This window comes from Olea europaea, chromosome 8, assembly GCF_002742605.1.
Source record: "Olea europaea var. sylvestris chromosome 8, O_europaea_v1, whole genome shotgun sequence".
NCBI classification, from domain to species: Eukaryota; Viridiplantae; Streptophyta; class Magnoliopsida; order Lamiales; family Oleaceae; genus Olea; species Olea europaea.
The window spans coordinates 18,186,144-18,192,597 of record NC_036244.1 but is presented as its reverse complement, the minus strand read 5'-3'; the positions used below and the strand labels follow the sequence as shown (position 1 = coordinate 18,192,597).

The following is a 6,454-nucleotide window of genomic DNA, read 5'->3' as shown; positions in this document are numbered from 1 at the left end:
TTCATTAAAAATTGATTTGACTAGATGGAAAATAGTAAAAAAAAAAAATTTAAATATATATATATATATATATATTTCTTCTTTGGGATTTCTCTACAACCAATCCAAACCAAACCCTAAGAGCTTAGAAAGAAGAAAGGTAATTGGGTTCTATAGGTGATCCGTGGGTGTGCAGAAGGAGAGAACGGTAGAGATGATCTACCGATGCCGGAGTTCAATTGGGAAACCCATGCCAAGGTCATTCTTTAATTATTCTCAATCTATATCTATGTTGATGAATATGCATTTCTTGATTTCACCATTATAGACATCGTAGATTCTAGCATGCTTTTTGGTTATTATTATTATTTTTTTCAATTTACTTTTCGATTCTCAATTTCTTTCAAATAATTAAGAACATCTAATTGCTTCATTTTTAGCTATTTATTTTGATTGATTGGAAAATTGTTGACAGTTAAACAAAAGAAGAGCATAAACCCATAGCTGTGGCAAGATTTCAAAACCCCTAATTATTGTTCTCTTGCTCCTTCTTTGCACAGCCTGATTTGTCTGATTCAAGGGAGCATAATCTTCCAGTTTGTGCCCTGATTTCAGTGCTAGACACTTATCACAATTTCGCTAATATATATGATTTATATTATTATCATTTTTCTTAAAGTTCACTACTTCTGCTGGAAAGAATATATCTAGCATAGTATTAAGGTTCTTGCATGTCAAAAGTTTGTATAATTGGAAGGGAGTTGAAAATCATAACCCTTTATATCTCCCTTTTTCCTAAATCCTTCTGTTTTTATTTGTTATTTTAAGCATTTTTGTTAGACTACTTTTCCTTCTGATTTTCTTGTTAACTATCTCTTTTTTTTACACATTATCTATGAGACTCAGTTTAGCCGTGAGAGTGATGTTTAGCATAGTCTAATTGCAAGATATTAAGCGACTAACGTCTTTTGTAGGTGGGTAGTAATTTCATCATCCACATTGATAGTAAGACTCTCATTTTTCCCTCAGTTGTACGGCAACTCAAAACCTGAAGATAATTGGAGAGTTGTGGCCTAAATGTAAGTATTTAAACTTTCTTTTGATTCATAAGGGCTTTCATCTAATATTGAACTAAAAAGAAAGGAGCAGAAGCACCAATGAGAAGGAAAATGCTTCACCTCTATTACTAACTGCATTATACTTCCATTGGATGGCCCTACGTTTGAATCCTTGCCATACTGCCTTCGGGGAAATAATAGTTTATCGGCAATAAGAGTTGATTCTTTCATTGAGATTTCAGCTCGTATTCCAACTCCTGTCAATACCTACTACAATGATTTAATAAAACAATAGCATGTTGGCAAGGATTAACACATATCTTTATGTGTGTTAAACATGCTCCAGTATTTTCTGAAGACTCAAAGATGTAAGCTTGTTATTAGGTGCAAATTCAATTACTGAAAAGATAAAATAGCCAACTAATACATTTCTTGCCAATGTATAATTCCGCTCCTTTTAGTGGAATGTCTTTCCAAATTATTGCTTGTAAATTGGCTTCAGAGTACTCTAGATAATGATCTATTGATGTCTCTACCTTACTCGAGAGGCCCTTAGAGCTTCCATATGTCAAGATTAACCGTCGGTATCAACAAATGAACTGTCCATACCAACGATTAATGTCAGTTTTTCTCAACAGTTCACCTCACTACAGGCAAGAGTTCGATTTATTACATGTTATATTTCTATGTTTCATCATGATCTAATCCGTGTTTTTCTCGCTGTACCTTGTAGGAGAAATGGAGTTTGAATTCCTCGTTCCGAGAAATGCCTGCTACGGGCTTACATTTTACAATGGAGCAACTTGAAGTATGTTTCATCATGATCTAATGGAGGCCTTTGACAGCCGACAGTGTGAGGACTTTCGAAACTCCTGCCTAGGCTTCCTGGCCGAGGTACTTGACATACAGATCTTTGCCTAGCTCATTCAACAGTTGGTATTCAAATATATGATTTAAGAGTCACATGTTGGTAATGTACCGATTATGAGAAACGCTTGTGTACATTAGGGAAAAAAGTACTAAAATGTCCTTACAAAATTCGTGTATTTACAAGGACGTTAATGTGAGTTTATTTTTTTATTGGGTTAAGAGATGAGCCACTTTTATAATTATGTCAAAGTCATGACAACCATATTACAACTAATTTACAAAGCATAATGTGAGTTGCAGGAAATTTGAGTCCATTGTTCACATGATTTAAGAGTCACAATATCCTAGTAATTATGGGGAAATAGGGATAAAGGTATAGTTATTGTATTGAAGCATCATACCAACTAAATTTAGACGAGATTGGACTTGGTGGTTAGGTAGTAAATGACCATAATTGCTTCCTCTCTTCAAGGTGATTATAAATAGCATGTTGTTGTTGTCGATTACACATAAAACACTTCATAAGCATTGAGAGACTTTCAAGTTCTCACACATGCAAACTGTTTCATCAATTGCATTACGCCGACATAATGAGGTTGTCCACGAAAAGAAACGAAACATTGAAACTGATCGAGCCTTTGCCAATTCTCTGTTCATCCCTGTTATTTTTAATCTACATTTCCGTAATAATACTTTTTAATATTAGTGGTATTTATCATTTATGAGTCACTTGAGTCTACTATTTATAATTTACAAACTACAATTTAGTTGGTGGGGATTAAAATTATCATTTTGAGCGGATTGTGATAGAAGGTTTTGAAGCAGTATGTTGAATTATTTTGATCAAGCATAGAGTTGTAGGGCCTTTTATGCGTTTTCAAAGAATCAACAATTTAAATTTTTCGACATGTTTTGTACATTCCATATGTCAACATGTAGATCCATGTAGTACTAAAAGGGGAAATGGTGACAACAGTTTTTAGGTATCGAAATTGACAATTAAATTGTCAATCCCGACAGTTACTAAATGTCAAGTTCAACAATTAAAATGTCTAATCCGACGATTTCAAAGATACTCTTCGACAGTTGAATCGTCATAATTTTCAGGAAAGTTTAAAACATGTGTTTGATTTTTTGGAAAAAATTATTGAAAACATTAATGGTGATAATCAATTCTCAACTATAACATCACAATATCTTCACACAAATAAAGAATGAATAATTCAATGCTTCATTAAATATGGAATCTTTCACATTTTCTAGAGGATGTTGGTATTTTTTTTCCCTTAAAAAATATATCAAAAATAAAACACATCAATGAATAAGAGATTCAAAAAGTTCAATTAAATATGACCGTGTCGTATTAAACATTTAAAGTAGTAAACTATGACATGAAAAAATAATTTTTCTAGTAGCTCACTATTGAGATTGATCAATGACTTTTTTTTGTTGATGATGGAATGAAAATAATGAAGAAGAATGGAAGGTTTGTATTTATAGGTGTTTGAGTGTTTTTTTTTTTTTTTTTTTGAAGTTTTCACCCCTTTTTTAACAATAAAAAGTATTATATAATATAATATTAACATCTTAAATGTTTAAAATAAATAAAACAAATCATCACATCACACCCATTAATTGCATTCAAATGAAGCATTTATTGTTCTAAAAAGGTGTCACAAGGGGTAAAATGGATATTTCGTAGAAAAAAAGTGACATTTTTGAAAGAACTTGGTGCAAATGAAATTTTTTTATACATTTTCAATTTTAATTACGTTTATGTGAATTCCCCAAATTCAAATCACAGAACAAGACAAATGGTATTGTTCCAGTTCTATATGTATAGTTGAGATGCATGCAAATGGTGAGTAAATTAGATTTGAGTTCGTTTGGTCATTTGAAACCTGCTGTCATGAAACTTCTTAATATGGGTAAATTTTCTGAGATTACATTGTGCAGAGGAGCCCAGCATGTGGAGTCTTGTCACGGACCAATTGCTTCACTGAAACTTTTGACCAATGTGCGGCCTTAACCAGGCACTGAAGAACATTCACCCACTGTACAAGCAAATATGTAAGCACACACCACATTCCATTGACACTTTGAGCCTGACAAAATGACAATTTCTCTTCTACCGTTCCATCCTCTTTCCCCCCAACTTAATCTGCCAAAACCCAGAATTCGTTTTTCTGAACTAACTTCAAAACCCATTTGTTTTCTTCATCTTACCTCAAACCCATTGAAAGTAGGCCTTTCAGAACCCAATTAGCAAAAATACTAGATTTTCTGGAGGGGAAAGATTTGCACAATTCAACTTGCCAAAATAGAAGATTTTGTCATGGGTTTATTTTGTAGGTGTTGTAGGAGTTGTAGCTTCTGTTCGTAATGTGGCGTGGATTGATGGCTCCACTGGATTTGGTAAATGTTCGTCAAAATCTCGCAAGCATATGGGTTCGTTGTACAAGTAATAATCGTGATGAGAAAGTTATCGTCCCACATGAAATAAGGATTAATTTAAGGATTAATTCTAGTATATTTAATATATTTAAATTCGTGCTTGTAACTAAAAGACGATCGAATGAATAGCTAAATAATTTTTATAATTAAAACTTGTGACAACAATGAAAGTTGGTTTAAAAATCAAATGTGCGAACGTATTGGAAATCCGACGCCATTTGATCAATTCTTAGTTCTAATTCTCAACCAGTAATAATTATCTCAATTCATGCAATTGCGACGGTCGATAATTCCACTATTATTTATTATTCTTTCCCAAGATATAATAAACCTATGTTTACCACGAAACAATCATATTCCTAGTCCGAATTCATATGACAAACATGCATTGACATTTATGATTATCACACATGACCGCACACGTCGTAAATATTATTCCTAACATTTATTGCCCGAGTGTCTCAATAATAGTGTTCTACCTATCGTGAGTTTTTCAACATAATGAATAAGCAACTTATTGTCCTAATGGTGCACAAACATTAAAACAATGTAAATAGGCATATTAATGGAATCATAACACAAGAATTAACATAAAAACATGGGTCTCGAATTAAAACTAAGAATTAAACAATTTTGTGATCCATCCAATACATGAATCGAATTAGCCTAACATNGGCTGTTGTGTATATATGTAAAAATAAGCCAAAGCCATGCAGTTGTATGTGTAATTTCAACCAATTGGCAGCCCTATTTTTCTCGTCTCCCAGCAATCTTTTCCTCTAGTTTTTTTTCTGTCGTCTTCCTCAGTTGGCGATTAATAATCTCCAAAAAGATATCCCAATTCAACCCAATATTACTTCCCAACATATTATTGGAATCAAACAAATAAAAGTGGAAAGACATCACCGAAATTTGACGAAACGTAATTAATTCCAAAATTATTCTCGAATTCTGCTTCAATTCCAGCTGGAAGCCCGTATATATATATATATATATATATAACAATTCAATTCAATTGCTCATTTGTCTTCTTCTGCCTGCCAATTATGGGTGTTGTGTATATATGTAAAAATCAACCAAAGCCACACAGTTGTATGTATAATTTCAACCAATTGGCAGCCCTATTTTTCTTCTCTTCCAGCAGTCTTTTCCTCTTGTTTTTTCTGCCGTCTTCCTCAGTTCGCAAGTAATAATCTCCAAGAAGATATCCCAAATCAACCGAATATTACTTCCCAACAGTAACTCTATTTCTCCTCAAAAGCAGCCCGGTTACATGTGTATATATTTTCCCAATTTGGCTGCCCTTTTCTCCTTCTATAGGTTATTCTCTCTTCCAATTTTATTCCCAGCCGACAATCAACTTCTCCCTAGGTTTTTTTCTTCTTCTCTCTCTGTAATATATCTCTCTGTGTGTGTATATATATCTTAAGGAACAGCCCAACAGCCCACTTTTATTTGTTTCTTAGAGTCCAAGTTAGCTGTATGTTTCTTTTAATTCCACTCTCCGAGTTGCCGGCTTCTGTATGTGTTAATATATAAAATCAACCCCCATTTGATTAACAAAAGAACTCCAATTCTCTTCCAATTCCTCAACTTTCAAACTATGAAATTTGATCTCCAAACTTCTCATCGAATGGCCAATTAGTTCTTTATCTTTTTCCAAATGCTTCAAACTAGTCCATCACTAAAAACACAATGAAAGTTAACCTAGGTTAGATAAAAATTAATAAATTGACGACTTAAAAAGTTTAATAATGTAGCATAAATAAATAAACAAATTGTACTTATCAAATACCCCCAAACATAAACCTTTGTCTGTTCTCGAACAAAACTGTAACATAAATAACAACAAACACACAAGCATGCAGAAATATTTGGTTGGACCGTTTAGCTTTTTAGCTCATTATTTGAAATCACGACATTAACTCTACAAACTGCTTCAAAGTGATAATACCAAACTAATATCCACTTTTCCAATGCAAAATCGATGTGTGTGTGTGAAGAACTAAATTGACATTAATGAATTCACAAATTGATCCAATACCCAACCATATATGGTCAAATATATCATTTCATCTCTTATAAGATTCACA

The 6,454-nt window shown here is 32.9% G+C and overlaps 1 long non-coding RNA gene across 2 annotated transcripts; it reads left to right on the top strand.

The window, feature by feature from the left end:
- Positions 1-54: 54 nt before the first annotated feature.
- Positions 55-2,126, top strand: LOC111399056. Of its 2 annotated transcripts, none has more exons than XR_002703513.1 (3): positions 55-237; positions 954-1,058; positions 1,771-2,126. It is a non-coding gene; the product is annotated as an uncharacterized LOC111399056 (long non-coding RNA). The 2 variants fall into 2 exon arrangements; XR_002703512.1 differs by having other exon boundaries at positions 1,540-2,126.
- The last annotated feature ends 4,328 nt before the right edge of the window (positions 2,127-6,454 follow it).